At 54.4% G+C, this 14,032-nt stretch overlaps 1 protein-coding gene across 3 annotated transcripts in view; it reads left to right on the top strand.

Annotated features, from left to right (window-relative positions):
- Positions 1-14,032, top strand: part of LOC147729362 (uncharacterized) — a 347,110-nt gene that overhangs the window by 121,176 nt on the left and 211,902 nt on the right. The window lies entirely within an intron of this gene.

Here is a 14,032-nt window from a genome sequence, read left to right as displayed (position 1 = left end):
GTCAGGTGGCAGGGAGGGGTCGAGAGGTCAGGTGACAGGGAGGGGTCAAGAGGTCAGGTGACAGGGAGGGGTCGAGAGGTCATGTGACAGGGAGGGGTCGAGAGGTCAGGTGACAGGGAGGAGGCGAGAGATCAGGTGACAGTGAGGGGTTCAGAGGTTAGGTGACAGGGAGGGGTCGAGAGGTCAGGTGACGGGGAGGGGGCGAGTGGTCAGGTGACAGGGAGGGGTCGAGTGGCCAGGTGACAGGGAGGGAGCAAGTGGTCAGGTGACAGGGAGGAGGCGAGAGGTCAGGTGACAGGGAGAGGTTGAGAGGTTAGGTACAGGGAGGGGTCGAGAGGTCAGGTGACAGGGAGGGGTCAAGAGGTCAGGTGACAGGGAGGGGTCGAGAGGTCAGGTGACGGGGAGGGGGCGAGTGGTCAGGTGACAGGGAGGGGTCGAGTGGCCCGGTGACAGGGAGGGAGCAAGTTGTCAGGTGACAGGGAGGAGGCAAGAGGTCAGGTGACAGGGAGGGGTTGAGAGGTTAGGTACAGGGAGGGGTCGAGAGGTCTGGTGACAGGGAGGGTCAAGAGGTCAGGTGAAATGGGAGGGGTCGAGAGTTCAGGAGACGGGGAGGAGTTGAGAGGTTAGGTGACAGTGAGGGGTGGAGAGGTCAGGTGACAGGGAGGGGTAGAGGGGTCATGTGACGGGGAGGGGTCGAGAGGTCAGGTGACAGGGAGGGGGCGAGAGGTCAGGTGGCGGGGAGGGGTCGAGAGGTCAGGTGACAGGGCGGGGGCGAGAGGTCATGTGGCGGGAGGGGCCGAGAGGGCATGGGCGGGGAGGGGCAAGAGGTCAGGTGACGATAAGGAGGCAAGAGGTTATGTGGCAGGAGGGGCCTAGTGGTCATGTGGCGGGGAGGGGGCAGTGGTCAGGTGACGAGGAGAGGCAAGAGGTTAAGTGATAAAGGTAGAGAGGACCAGGGAGCAGCCGGCTGTGAGATCATTGAGATGGGATCGAGAGATCAGGTTACAGAAATAGAAAGTGGAAGGGAGCAGCTAGTTATGAGATTACAGAGATGGGACAGGAGTCAAGCGGTCAGGTGATGGACCGGGGTCGAGAGGTCAGGTGACAGGTGACAGGTGAAGAGGGCCAAGGAGCAGCCAGCTATGAGATCATTGAGATGGAGGCGCATGAGTGGTCAGGTGACGGGAAGGAGTCGAGAGGTCAGGTGATGTGGAGGGGCAGAGAGGTCAGGTGGCAGGGAGGGGTCGAGAGGTCAGGTGACAGGTGACAGGTGAAGAGGGCCAAGGAGCAGCCAGCTATGAGATCATTGAGATGGAGGCGCATGAGTGGTCAAGTGACGGGAAGGAGTCGAGAGGTCAGGTGATGTGGAGGGGCAGAGAGGTCAGGTGGCGGGGAGGGGTCAATAGGTCAGGTGACAGGGAGGTGTCGAGGGGTCAGGTGACGGGGAGGGGGCGAGAGGTCAGGTGACGGGGAGGAGGTGAGAGGTCAGGTGACAGGGAGGGGTCGAGAGGTCAGGTGACAGGGAGGAGGCGAGAGGTCAGGTGGCGGGGAGGGGACGAGAGGTCAGGTGACAGGTGACAGGTGAAGAGGGCCAAGGAGCAGCCAGCCATGAGATCATTGAGATGGAGGCGCATGAGTGGTCAAGTGACGGGCAGGAGTCGAGAGGTCAGGTGATGTGGAGGGGCAGAGAGGTCAGGTGGCGGGGAGGGGTCGAGAGGTCAGGTGATGTGGAGGGGCAGAGAGGTCAGGTGGCGGGGAGGGGTCAATAGGTCAGGTGACAGAGGTAGACGAGTAAAGAGAATAGCCAGCTATGAGGTCATGGAAATGGGGGGGGTGAGAGGTCAGGTGATGGGGAGGGCCCGAGAGTTCGGGGGAGGGGCCGAGAGGCCACGTGGCAGATGTTGGGAGGGAAGGGGAACTAGCAGGGAAAGGTCTTGGAAATAGGGGAAGGAGGGGTCAGATGCTAAGTGACAGGGCGGGAAAGGTCGAGAGGTCAGAGAGAAAAGGTAGTGAGGGAAGGGAACAGACATGTATGAGAGCATGGAGACAAATGGGGGAGGGGGCCAGAGGTCAGGCGTCAGAGATAGAAAGGGGCAGCGAGCAGCTAGCTGTGAGATCGTGAGGACGAGAGGTCAGGTGACAGGGAGGGGTCGTTAGCTCAGGCATCAGAGCGGGCAGGGCTGAGGGGGTGCTGTCCTAATGCTGGCACTGCAGAAAAGGGCTAGGGAGGAGGCTGTCCTAATACTGATACTGTAGAACAGGAATAGGTAGGGGCTGTCCTAATGCTGACACACTTCATGACAGGGCTAGGGGGTGCTGTTCTAATGCTGACACTGTAGGACAGGGTTGGGGGGGGTGCTGTCCTAATGGTGACTCTTTAGGACAGGATTGGGGGTGCTGCCCTAATGCTGACACTGCAGGACAGCTGCAAACAAAACAGGTGATGGACAGAATGTGGATCAGTGTCACACACCCAGTCCAAGGATCTGGGCCCAAATCCATCGTTTCTTTGCACTCCACACCACCCTGGGTTAGACAATGGCGATATGCAAATCAGCTCTGACCCTGTGCCCCATGGGAACAGTCCAGTCCGAACTACAAAAGCCATGTCCTTCCCAGAACGGAATCAAGCATCCGAGGACCGGACCGGTTTCGAGGTAACACCTCTCATCAGCCTGGATAGCTTGACTCCAGTGGTGTGGAGTGCCTGGAGTCAAGCTAGCCGGGCTGATGAGAGGTGTTACCTCGAAACCGGTCCGGTCCTCGGATGCTTGATTCTAACCCGGGGTGGTGTGGAGTGCAAAAAAACGATGGATTTGGGCCCAGATCTTTGGACTGGGTTGAATGTGTGACATTGATCCACATTCGGTCCATCACCTGTTGTTTTTGCAAATTCCGCCCTAAGTGCGCTGGGGATGCCCAGACGTGGGTCCCAGGCACTCCACACCACTGGAGTCAAGCTAGCCGGGCTGATGAGAGGTGTTACCTCGAAACCGGTCCGGTCCTCGGATGCTTGATTCCGTTCTGGGAAGGACATGGCTTTTGTAGTTCGGACTGGACTGTTCCCATGGGGCACGGGGTCAGAGCTGATTTGCATATCGCCATTGTCTAACCCGGGGTGGTGTGGAGTGCAAAAAAACGATGGATTTAGGCCCAGATCTTTGGACTGGGTTGAATGTGTGACATTGATCCACATTCGGTCCATCACCTGTTGTTTTTGCAAATTCCGCCCTAAGTGCGCTGGGGATGCCCAGACGTGGGTCCCAGGCACTCCACACCACTGGAGTCAAGCTAGCCGGGCTGATGAGAGGTGTTACCTCGAAACCGGTCCGGTCCTCGGATGCTTGATTCCGTTCTGGGAAGGACATGGCTTTTGTAGTTCGGACTGGACTGTTCCCATGGGGCACAGGGTCAGAGCTGATTTGCATATCGTCATTGTCTAACCCGGGGTGGTGTGGAGTGTAAAAAAACGATGGATTTGGGCCCAGATCTTTGGACTGGGTTGAATGTGTGACATTGATCCACAGTCGGTCCATCACCTGTTGTTTTTGCAAATTCCGCCCTAAGTGCGCTGGGGATGCCCAGACGTGGGTCCCAGGCACTCCACACCACTGGAGTCAAGCTAGCCGGGCTGATGAGAGGTGTTACCTCGAAACCGGTCCGGTCCTCGGATGCTTGATTCCGTTCTGGGAAGGACATGGCTTTTGTAGTTCGGACTGGACTGTTCCATTGGGGCACAGGGTCAGAGCTGATTTGCATATCGCCATTGTCTAACCCGGGGTGGTGTGGAGTGCAAAAAAACGATGGATTTGGGCCCAGATCTTTGGACTGGGTTGAATGTGTGACATTGATCCACATTCGGTCCATCACCTGTTGTTTTTGCAAATTCCGCCCTAAGTGCGCTGAGGATGCCCAGATGTGGGTCCCAGGCACTCCACACCACTGGAGTCAAGCTAGCCGGGCTGATGAGAGGTGTTACCTCGAAACCGGTCCGGTCCTCGGATGCTTGATTCCGTTCTGGGAAGGACATGGCTTTTGTAGTTCGGACTGGACTGTTCCCATGGGGCACAGGGTCAGAGCTGATTTGCATATCGCCATTGTCTAACCCGGGGTGGTGTGGAGTGCAAAAAAACGATGGATTTAGGCCCAGATCTTTGGAGTGGGTTGAATGTGTGACATTGATCCACATTCGGTCCATCACCTGTTGTTTTTGCAAATTCCGCCCTAAGTGCGCTGGGGATGCCCAGACGTGGGTCCCAGGCACTCCACACCACTGGAGTCAAGCTAGCCGGGCTGATGAGAGGTGTTACCTCGAAACCGGTCCGGTCCTCGGATGCTTGATTCCGTTCTGGGAAGGACATGGCTTTTGTAGTTCGGACTGGACTGTTCCCATGGGGCACAGGGTCAGAGCTGATTTGCTTATCGCCATTGTCTAACCCGGGGTGGTGTGGAGTGCAAAAAAACGATGGATTTGGGCCCAGATCTTTGGACTGGGTTGAATGTGTGACATTGATCCACATTCGGTCCATCACCTGTTGTTTTTGCAAATTCCGCCCTAAGTGCGCTGGGGATGCCCAGACGTGGGTCCCAGGCACTCCACACCACTGGAGTCAAGCTAGCCGGGCTGATGAGAGGTGTTACCTCGAAACCGGTCCGGTCCTCGGATGCTTGATTCCGTTCTGGGAAGGACATGGCTTTTGTAGTTCGGACTGGACTGTTCCCATGGGGCACAGGGTCAGAGCTGATTTGCATATCGCCATTGTCTAACCCGGAGTGGTGTGGAGTGCAAAAAAACGATGGATTTGGGCCCAGATCTTTGGACTGGGTTGAATGTGTGACATTGATCCACATTCGGTCCATCACCTGTTGTTTTTGCAAATTCCGCCCTAAGTGCGCTGGGGATGCCCAGACGTGGGTCCCAGGCACTCCACACCACTGGAGTCAAGCTAGCCGGGCTGATGAGAGGTGTTACCTCGAAACCGGTCCGGTCCTCGGATGCTTGATTCCGTTCTGGGAAGGACATGGCTTTTGTAGTTCGGACTGGACTGTTCCCATGGGGCACAGGGTCAGAGCTGATTTGCATATCGCCATTGTCTAACCCGGGGTGGTGTGGAGTGCAAAAAAACGATGGATTTAGGCCCAGATCTTTGGACTGGGTTGAATGTGTGACATTGATCCACATTCGGTCCATCACCTGTTGTTTTTGCAAATTCCGCCCTAAAAGCGCTGGGGATGCCCAGACGTGGGTCCCAGGCACTCCACACCACTGGAGTCAAGCTAGCCGGGCTGATGAGAGGTGTTACCTCGAAACCGGTCCGGTCCTCCGATGCTTGATTCCGTTCTGGGAAGGACATGGCTTTTGTAGTTCGGACTGGACTGTTCCCATGGGGCACAGGGTCAGAGCTGATTTGCATATCGTCATTGTCTAACCCGGGGTGGTGTGGAGTGTAAAAAAACGATGGATTTGGGCCCAGATCTTTGGACTGGGTTGAATGTGTGACATTGATCCACAGTCGGTCCATCACCTGTTGTTTTTGCAAATTCCGCCCTAAGTGCGCTGGGGATGCCCAGACGTGGGTCCCAGGCACTCCACACCACTGGAGTCAAGCTAGCCGGGCTGATGAGAGGTGTTACCTCGAAACCGGTCCGGTCCTCGGATGCTTGATTCCGTTCTGGGAAGGACATGGCTTTTGTAGTTCGGACTGGACTGTTCCCATGGGGCACAGGGTCAGAGCTGATTTGCATATCGCCATTGTCTAACCCGGGGTGGTGTGGAGTGCAAAAAAACGATGGATTTGGGCCCAGATCTTTGGACTGGGTTGAATGTGTGACATTGATCCACATTCGGTCCATCACCTGTTGTTTTTGCAAATTCCGTCCTAAGTGCGCTGAGGATGCCCAGACGTGGGTCCCAGGCACTCCACACCACTGGAGTCAAGCTAGCCGGGCTGATGAGAGGTGTTACCTCGAAACCGGTCCGGTCCTCGGATGCTTGATTCCGTTCTGGGAAGGACATGGCTTTTGTAGTTCGGACTGGACTGTTCCCATGGGGCACAGGGTCAGAGCTGATTTGCATATCGCCATTGTCTAACCCGGGGTGGTGTGGAGTGCAAAAAAACGATGGATTTGGGCCCAGATCTTTGGACTGGGTTGAATGTGTGACATTGATCCACATTCGGTCCATCACCTGTTGTTTTTGCAAATTCCGCCCTAAGTGCGCTGGGGATGCCCAGACGTGGGTCCCAGGCACTCCACACCACTGGAGTCAAGCTAGCCGGGCTGATGAGAGGTGTTACCTCGAAACCGGTCCGGTCCTCGGATGCTTGATTCCGTTCTGGGAAGGACATGGCTTTTGTAGTTCGGACTGGACTGTTCCCATGGGGCACAGGGTCAGAGCTAATTTGCATATCGTCATTGTCTAACCCGGGGTGGTGTGGAGTGCAAAAAAACGATGGATTTGGGCCCAGATCTTTGGACTGGGTTGAATGTGTGACATTGATCCACATTCGGTCCATCACCTGTTGTTTTTGCAAATTCCGCCCTAAGTGCGCTGGGGATGCCCAGACGTGGGTCCCAGGCACTCCACACCACTGGAGTCAAGCTAGCCGGGCTGATGAGAGGTGTTACCTCGAAACCGGTCCGGTCCTCGGATGCTTGATTCCGTTCTGGGAAGGACATGGCTTTTGTAGTTCGGACTGGACTGTTCCCATGGGGCACAGGGTCAGAGCTGATTTGCATATCGCCATTGTCTAACCCGGAGTGGTGTGGAGTGCAAAAAAACGATGGATTTGGGCCCAGATCTTTGGACTGGGTTGAATGTGTGACATTGATCCACATTCGGTCCATCACCTGTTGTTTTTGCAAATCCCGCCCGAAGTGCGCTGGGGATGCCCAGACGTGGGTCCCAGGCACTCCACACCACTGGAGTCAAGCTAGCCGGGCTGATGAGAGGTGTTACCTCGAAACCGGTCCGGTCCTCGGATGCTTGATTCCGTTCTGGGAAGGACATGGCTTTTGTAGTTCGGACTGGACTGTTCCCATGGGGCACAGGGTCAGAGTTGATTTGCATATCGCCATTGTCTAATCCGGGGTGGTGTGGAGTGCAAAAAAACGATGGATTTGGGCCCAGATCTTTGGACTGGGTTGAATGTGTGACATTGATCCACATTCGGTCCATCACCTGTTGTTTTTGCAAATCCCGCCCGAAGTGCGCTGGGGATGCCCAGACGTGGGTCCCAGGCACTCCACACCACTGGAGTCAAGCTAGCCGGGCTGATGAGAGGTGTTACCTCGAAACCGGTCCGGTCCTCGGATGCTTGATTCCGTTCTGGGAAGGACATGGCTTTTGTAGTTCGGACTGGACTGTTCCCATGGGGCACAGGGTCAGAGTTGATTTGCATATCGCCATTGTCTAATCCGGGGTGGTGTGGAGTGCAAAAAAACGATGGATTTGGGCCCAGATCTTTGGACTGGGTTGAATGTGTGACATTGATCCACATTCGGTCCATCACCTGTTGTTTTTGCAAATTCCGCCCTAAGTGCGCTGGGGATGCCCAGACGTGGGTCCCAGGCACTCCACACCACTGGAGTCAAGCTAGCCGGGCTGATGAGAGGTGTTACCTCGAAACCGGTCCGGTCCTCGGATGCTTGATTCCGATCTGGGAAGCACATGGCTTTTGTAGTTCGGACTGGACTGTTCCCATGGGGCACAGGGTCAGAGCTGATTTGCATATCGCCATTGTCTAACCCGGGGTGGTGTGGAGTGCAAAAAAACGATGGATTTGGGCCCAGATCTTTGGACTGGGTTGAATGTGTGACATTGATCCACATTCGGTCCATCACCTGTTGTTTTTGCAAATCCCGCCCTAAGTGCGCTGGGGATGCCCAGACGTGGGTCCCAGGCACTCCACACCACTGGAGTCAAGCTAGCCGGGCTGATGAGAGGTGTTACCTCGAAACCGGTCCGGTCCTCAGATGCTTGATTCCGTTCTGGGAAGGACATGGCTTTTGTAGTTCGGACTGGACTGTTCCCATGGGGCACAGGGTCAGAGCTGATTTGCATATCGCCATTGTCTAACCCGGGGAGGTGTGGAGTGCAAAAAAACGATGGATTTGGGCCCAGATCATTGGACTGGGTTGAATGTGTGACATTGATCCACCTTCGGTCCATCACCTGTTGTTTTTGCAAATTCCGCCCTAAGTGCGCTGGGGATGCCCAGACGTGGGTCCCAGGCACTCCACACCACTGGAGTCAAGCTAGCCGGGCTGATGAGAGGTGTTACCTCGAAACCGGTCCGGTCCTCGGATGCTTGATTCCGTTCTGGGAAGGACATGGCTTTTGTAGTTCGGACTCGACTGTTCCCATGGGGCACAGGGTCAGAGCTGATTTGCATATCGCCATTGTCTAACCCGGGGTGGTGTGGAGTGCAAAAAAACGATGGATTTGGGCCCAAATCTTTGGACTGGGTTGAATGTGTGACATTGATCCACATTCGGTCCATCACCTGTTGTTTTTGCAAATTCCGCCCTAAGTGCGCTGGGGATGCCCAGACGTGGGTCCCAGGCACTCCACACCACTGGAGTCAAGCTAGCCGGGCTGATGAGAGGTGTTACCTCGAAACCGGTCCGGTCCTCGGATGCTTGATTCCGTTCTGGGAAGGACATGGCTTTTGTAGTTCGGACTGGACTGTTCCCATGGGGCACAGGGTCAGAGCTGATTTGCATATCGCCATTGTCTAACCCGGGGTGGTGTGGAGTGCAAAAAAACGATAGATTTGGGCCCAGATCTTTGGACTGGGTTGAATGTGTGACATTGATCCACAGTCGGTCCATCACCTGTTGTTTTTGCAAATTCCGCCCTAAGTGCGCTGGGGATGCCCAGACGTGGGTCCCAGGCACTCCACACCACTGGAGTCAAGCTAGCCGGGCTGATGAGAGGTGTTACCTCGAAACCGGTCAGGTCCTCGGATGCTTGATTCCGTTCTGGGAAGGACATGGCTTTTGTAGTTCGGACTGGACTGTTCCCATGGGGCACAGGGTCAGAGCTGATTTGCATATCGCCATTGTCTAACCCGGGGTGGTGTGGAGTGAAAAAAAACGATGGATTTGGGCCCAGATCTTTGGACTGGGTTGAATGTGTGACATTGATCCACATTCGGTCCATCACCTGTTGTTTTTGCAAATTCCGCCCTAAGTGCGCTGGGGATGCCCAGACGTGGGTCCCAGGCACTCCACACCACTGGAGTCAAGCTAGCCGGGCTGATGAGAGGTGTTACCTCGAAACCGGTCCGTTCCTCGGATGCTTGATTCCGTTCTGGGAAGGACATGGCTTTTGTAGTTCGGACTGGACTGTTCCCATGGGGCACAGGGTCAGAGCTGATTTGCATATCGCCATTGTCTAACCCGGGGTGGTGTGGAGTGCAAAAAAACGATGAATTTGGGCCCAGATCTTTGGACTGGGTTGAATGTGTGACATTGATCCACATTCGGTCCATCACCTGTTGTTTTTGCAAATTCCGCCCTAAGTGCGCTGGGGATGCCCAGACGTGGGTCCCAGGCACTCCACACCACTGGAGTCAAGCTAGCCGGGCTGATGAGAGGTGTTACCTCGAAACCGGTCCGGTCCTCGGATGCTTGATTCCGTTCTGGGAAGGACATGGCTTTTGTAGTTCGGACTGGACTGTTCCCATGGGGCGCAGGGTCAGAGCTGATTTGCATATCGCCATTGTCTAACCCGGGGTGGTGTGGAGTGCAAAAAAACGATGGATTTGGGCCCAGATCTTTGGACTGGGTTGAATGTGTGACATTGATCCACATTCGGTCCATCACCTGTTGTTTTTGCAAATTCCGCCCTAAGTGTGCTGGGGATGCCCAGACGTGGGTCCCAGGCACTCCACACCACTGGAGTCAAGCTAGCCGGGCTGATGAGAGGTGTTACCTCGAAACCGGTCCGGTCCTCGGATGCTTGATTCCGTTCTGGGAAGGACATGGCTTTTGTAGTTCGGACTGGACTGTTCCCATGGGGCACAGGGTCAGAGCTGATTTGCATATCGCCATTGTCTAACCCGGGGTGGTGTGGAGTGCAAAAAAACGATGGATTTGGGCCCAGATCTTTGGACTGGGTTGAATGTGTGACATTGATCCACATTCGGTCCATCACCTGTTGTTTTTGCAAATTCCGCCCTAAGTGCGCTGGGGATGCCCAGACGTGGGTCCCAGGCACTCCACAACACTGGAGTCAAGCTAGCCGGGCTGATGAGAGGTGTTACCTCGAAACCGGTCCGGTCCTCGGATGCTTGATTCCGTTCTGGGAAGGACATGGCTTTTGTAGTTCGGACTGGACTGTTCCCATGGGGCACAGGGTCAGAGCTGATTTGCATATCGCCATTGTCTAACCCGGGGTGGTGTGGAGTGCAAAAAAACGATGGATTTGGGCCCAGATCTTTGGACTGGGTTGAATGTGTCATTGATCCACATTCGGTCCATCACCTGTTGTTTTTGCAAATTCCGCCCTAAGTGCGCTGGGGATGCCCAGACGTGGGTCCCAGGCACTCCACACCACTGGAGTCAAGCTAGCCGGGCTGATGAGAGGTGTTACCTCGAAACCGGTCCGGTCCTCGGATGCTTGATTCCGTTCTGGGAAGGACATGGCTTTTGTAGTTCGGACTGGACTGTTCCCATGGGGCACAGGGTCAGAGCTGATTTGCATATCGCCATTGTCTAACCCGGGGTGGTGTGGAGTGCAAAAAAACGATGGACTTGGGCCCAGATCTTCGGACTGGGTCGAATGTGTGACATTGATCCACATTCGGTCCATCACCTGTTGTTTTGACACTGCAGGACAGGGCTAGGGGTGCTGTCTTAATGCTGACACTGCAGGGGGGTGTTGTCCTAATGCTGACACTGTAGTACAGGCTTGCCTGACTTTGTACTAATGTTAGCACTACAGGGAGTTAATGTACTATTTCATACACTGTAGCCAGCAGTGTGGTAAGTGCTGTCCTAATGCTGACCCTTTAGGACAGGGCTAGGGGTGTGCTGTCCTAATGCTGACACTGTAGGACAGGATTGGGGGAGTGCTGTCCTAATGCTGACACTGCAGGACAGGATTGGGGGGTTGCTGTCCTAATGCTGACACTGCAGGACAGGATTGGGCGGGTGCTGTCCTAATGCTGACACTGCAGAACAGGATTGGGGGGGGGCTGCCCTAATGCTGACACTGCAGGACAGGATTAAGGGGGATGCTGTCCTAATGCTGACACTACAGGACAGGGCTAGGGGATGCTGTTCTAAGGCTGACACTGCAGGACATGATTGGGGGGTTGCTGCCCTAATGCTGACACTGCAGGACAGGGCTAGGGGGGTGCTGTCCTAATGCTGACACTGCAGGACGGGGCTAGGGGGTGCTGTCCTAATGCTGACACTGCAGGACAGGGCTAGGGGGTGCTGTTCTAATGCTGACACTGTAGGACAGGATTGGGGGGGGGTGCTGCCCTAATGCTGACACTGCAGGACAGGGCTAGGGGTGCTGTCTTAATGCTGACACTGCAGGACAGGGCTAGGGGGGTGTTGTCCTAATGCTGACACTATAGTACAGGCTTGCCTGACGTTTGTACTAATGTTAGCACTACAGGGAGTTGATGTACTATTTCATACACTGTAGCCAGCAGTGTGGTAAGTGCTGTCCTAATGCTGACCCTTTAGGACAGGGCTAGGGGTGTGCTGTCCTAATGCTGACACTGTAGGACAGGATTGGGGGAGTGCTGTCCTAATGCTGACACTGCAGGACGGGGCTAGGGTTGTGCTGTCCTAATACTGACACTGTAGGACCGGAATGGGGGGGGGGAGGGTGCTGTCCTAATGCTGACACTGCAGGACAGGATTGGGGGGTTGCTGGCCTAATGCTGACACTGCAGGACAGGATTGGGGGGTGCTGTCTAATGCTGACACTGCATGACAGGATTGGGCAGGTGCTGTCCTAATGCTGACACTGCAGGACAGTATTGGGCGGGTGCTCTCCTAATGCTGACACTGCAAGACAGGATTGTGGGGTTGCTGTCCTAATGCTGACACTGTAGGACAGGATTGGGGGGGGTGCTGTCCTAATGCTGACAATGCAGGACAGGATTAAGGGGGGTGCTGTCCTAATGCTGACACTGCAGGACAGGATTGGGGGGGTTGCTGTCCTAATGCTGACACTGCAGGACAGGGCTAGGGGGTGCTGCCTTAATGCTGACACTGCAGGACTGGATTAAGGGGGGGTGCTGTCCTAATGCTGATACTGCAGGACAGGGCTAGGGGGTGCTGTACTAATACTGACAGTGTAGGACAGGATTGGGGGTGCTGCCCTAATGCTGACACTGCAGGGCAGGATTGGGGGGGGGGGGTGGTGTCCTAATGGTGACACTGCAGGACAGGGTTGGGGGGGGGGGGTGCTGTCCTAATGGTGACACTGCAGGACAGGGCTAGGGGGGTGCTGTCCTAATGCTGACCCTGTAGGACAGGATTGGGGGTTGCTGTCCTAATCCTGACACTGCAGGACAGGGCTAGGGGGTGCTGTCCTAATGCTTACACTGTAGGACAGGGTTGGGCGGGTGCTGTTCTAATGCTGACACTACAGGACAGGATTGGGGGTGCTGTTCTAATGCTGACACTGCAGGACAGGATTGAGCGTGTGCTGTCCTAATGCTGACACTGCAGGACAGGATTGGGGGGTTGCTGTCCTAATGCTGACACTGCAGGGCAGGATTGGGGGGGGGGTGGTGTCCTAATGGTGACACTGCAGGACAGGGTTGGGGGGGGGTGCTGTCCTAATGGTGACACTGCAGGACAGGGCTAGGGGGGTGCTGTCCTAATGCTGACCCTGTAGGACAGGATTGGGGGTTGCTGTCCTAATCCTGACACTGCAGGACAGGGCTAGGGGGTGCTGTCCTAATGCTTACACTGTAGGACAGGGTTGGACGGGTGCTGTTCTAATGCTGACACTACAGGACAGGATTGGGGGTTGCTGTCCTAATCCTGACACTGCAGGACAGGGCTAGGGGGTGCTGTCCTAATGCTTACACTGTAGGACAGGGTTGGGCGGGTGCTGTTCTAATGCTGACACTACAGGACAGGATTGGGGGTGCTGTCCTAATGCTGACACTGCAGGACAGGATTGGGGGGTTGCTGTCCTAATGCTGACACTGCAGGACAGGATTGGGGGGTTGCTGTCCTAATGCTGACACTGCAGGACAGAATTGGGGGGGGGGGTGTTGTTCTAATGCTGACACTGCAGGACAGGATTGGGCGGGTGCTGTCCTAATGCTGACACTGCAGGACAGAATTGGGGGAGGGGGGGTGCTGTCCTAATGCTGACACTGCAGGACAGGATTGGGGGGGTGCTGTCCTAATGCTGACACTGCAGGACAGAATTGGGGGAGGGGGGGGGTGCTGTCCTAATGCTGACACTGCTGGACAGGATTAAGGGGGGTGCTGCCCTAATGCTGACACTGCAGGACAGGAATAATTAATGTAACTATGTGATGAATATAAATTATAAAAAATAATAATATATATACAAAACAAGAATAATAACAAGTATATGTTTTGATACTTATATCTGTGTATACCCATTTTATTTAAAAGGGTGAAACTTTCATGGTCTTTGTCTCTTTCACTGTAACGTGATATAACATAAAATAGACAGAACTTTGAATGAAATATCTAGCTAAAACTTTTCTTAATGGTCTATTATTCCCTATTTTTAGATAGTTGTTAGATAGGGGTCCCTTGCTTCCTAAACAATAATATCTTACTCTACATTAAAGAAACCTCATAAACTCATTGGAAAAAAAACCATCAAAGGTTAAAGTGACATTTTAGTTATATCTGGTAATAATACATTAAAGAAAGCTCAGAAATTCATTGAAAAAAAATCAACAAAGGTTAAAGTGACATTATAGTTATATCTGGTAATAATACATTAAAGGAACCACAGAAATGCATGGAAAAAAACAAATATTAAAGTGATGTTATAGTTAGGTGAACATTT

This window comes from Lissotriton vulgaris, chromosome 2_2, assembly GCF_964263255.1.
Source record: "Lissotriton vulgaris chromosome 2_2, aLisVul1.2, whole genome shotgun sequence".
Lineage (NCBI taxonomy): Eukaryota > Metazoa > Chordata > Amphibia > Caudata > Salamandridae > Lissotriton > Lissotriton vulgaris.
The sequence above is the reverse complement of the archived record's forward strand: the minus strand, read 5'-3'. Positions and strand labels throughout refer to the sequence as shown.